This window comes from Sinocyclocheilus anshuiensis, unplaced genomic scaffold (assembly GCF_001515605.1).
Source record: "Sinocyclocheilus anshuiensis isolate Anshui unplaced genomic scaffold, SAMN03320099.WGS_v1.1 scaffold173, whole genome shotgun sequence".
Lineage (NCBI taxonomy): Eukaryota > Metazoa > Chordata > Actinopteri > Cypriniformes > Cyprinidae > Sinocyclocheilus > Sinocyclocheilus anshuiensis.
The window spans coordinates 643,577-646,279 of record NW_015536480.1 but is presented as its reverse complement, the minus strand read 5'-3'; positions in this window follow the sequence as shown (position 1 = coordinate 646,279).

Sequence of the window (2,703 nt, the reverse complement as noted above, 5' to 3'; positions counted from 1 at the left end):
ACCTTCCCCCCTGCAACCCCCTCCCTCCCGCCCCACCGTTCAACCTGTGCTTAGTGTAACCCAGGTCACTGACTAGGTCACTAAAATGTATAAAGTTTTTTTTTGTTTATGTATCTTTAGTATTAATTGGAAAAGAATGTTGATTAAAGTTGTTTTATATTGAATTATACTTTGAAATTTAGAAAAGGGAAAGAAAACTTGGCCAAAGTAATTTTGATTGGGTGAGGTCAGAGGTTAGCTCAGCCTCCGAGGAAAGTTAACGAGAGGAGCGCGAAAGAACGAGAGAGCAGAGGGTGACAGAGCAAGACGCAGAGCGATGCGAGCCACTGAATTCGTCAATTCAATAAAGAGTTGAATTAGATGCTGTAAATAATCTAAAAAATAGATTATTGAAGCGAAAGATATCCTTAGAAGCTCAAACTTTAAGGAAATAGAAGCTGACAAAGAGAGACGTGTAAACAGACTGGACAGCTAGAAACACATGAGAAAGACAATGAAAACTAACTGGATTAAGGCCAAATCAAGACATACTCTTTATTCTCCTCTTTCATCTTATTTTTTTTCCTTGGCCGGGTTTTGTTTTCTTCTTTTTTTTGTTTTATGGTTTAATTATTTCTACTCTGGAATCCTGATCTGTCCCTGCCGTGGATGCTCTTTCTGTGGTTTGGACATAGCGAGCCACCCATTTAAGTGATCGTACCTGGAAGTAAAAAGAACAATCATTTTGCTGAACTGGTACGACAAAACATACTCACCTTGAACTGTGGTATTTTATTTTTCCTCAAACTTTGACCTGAGTTTGAATTTTTCATATTGAACTGGAACTGAACAAATTGAAATTTGGACATTGAGCTTGAAATTTGAAATTGTTATTTTTTTTATGTGGATACAAAATTTGAATTGTGAAACTGAATTTGATATTACATGTCTGAAATCTGAATACATGACTTGAAGGTTATATGATTCTGATACTAAAATCTATATTTCAACTTTGAATTTCATTATTTTTTTGTGACTGAACTATTGTTTGACGTTGTTTATTTTGGTTTTAATCCCTTTCCCTCCTTTTAATTTACTCAAGAATAATATATTGTCATCTCATTTCATTTACATGTATCTTTGAGTCTGAATTATTTCTTTCATTAATTTCTGTTATCAATCCTATACACTCCAGTGAATCGACATAATCTTCTGATATCTGGTCCTGGATAAAAATTGATCACTCGTACCATAGCTAGCACGCTAAAAACGGGTAGCTGCAGGTTACATTAAGGTCTGTGTAGAGGATTTGAACTGGGTCTTCAGGAAGCAGAAATCTAAAGCCCAACTTATACTTCTGCGTCGAACCTACGCTGTAGCCTACGCACAGACGCACACCCTACGCCGTAGCCTGACGTGCACCTCTCCAAAAATCTAACAGCGCGTCAATTCTACACGGACCGCAAACGCTGTGATTGGTCTGCTAGAACCCCTCCCTCCGTATGTACTTGAGTTTTGTGTGTTTATGTGCACTTTAATATATTTTAATGTTACACCTTCTTATATAAAACAAAGCAAAGTGTCTTATCATTATACTACATAGCATTATACATCAGTAGTTGTCCGTGACAAACAATGTCGATCTGCCGTGGTACAAGTCCTTGTGGAAATTGAAAGAATGCCATCTTCTCCTGTTCCATTGTTATCTCCTTTTTGTAGTTTTAAATAATGATTTAATCTGCTGACTAGCGGTTTGCATGTGTACTGCACGTTGACGTGGACAACGACGCAGAAGTATAAATGAAAACTGACGCATAGCCTAAGGCATAAAGGCTACAGCGTAGGTCCGACGCAGAGGTATAAATCAGCCTTAAGAAAGCTTCAGGCCCAGACGGTGTTTCGCCTGCCTGTTTAAAAGTCTGCGCTGACCAACTGGCCCCCATCTTCACACAGATCTTCAACAGATCACTGGAGCTGTGTGAAGTTCCCTGCTGCTTCAAACGCTCCACCATCATTCCGGTCCCCAAAAAGACCAAAATCACTGGACTTAATGATTACAGACCTGTCACTCTCATGTCTGTGGTCATGAAGTAATTTGAGTGACTGAGTTAAATTTAGAGCCCGAACCCGACCCGAACCCGAAATCTTTTTTTTTTTTCACACAACCAATAGCCAATTTAAAAAAAATGCTGTAGGCTATTTAATGATTGCATGCAATGGTCAGTAAGCAAATACACGTAAAGAAACAGAATCATTAAGGCTCGGCCAGTTCACAAGGCAAAAGAAAAAACACTTACCAGTTATGAAAGTTTATGAACATCAGGTGCAGCGGTCACATAAATTCTGCCGAGTTTTTGAATGGTTGTATACGACAAGACGATAATTCTTCCATCGTGCAAATTAAGGTAATTTTCGTCAGTTAAGGCTCGTTAGCATTCGGCCTGCTTTAAATCAGACACAGAGATGCATTGCGGTAAGATCGCATTTATTTGAATTAATTATATCATTATTTGAATTGAACCTGCGATTGAGCGTCTCTCTCTACAAGCTATGAGGCTTAGTTCCTTCAAAAACAGCGATTTTACCCCCTCATTGCAGAGAAATATAACATTGCGAGTCAGTAGCCTGTCGAAGCTATTTTACTAATAAAAGTTTCCACGCTGTGTTGTCGTGTGCAATAATGTGTGTGCGTGCGTCTATGAAAGCAGCGAAGCCTGCATATCG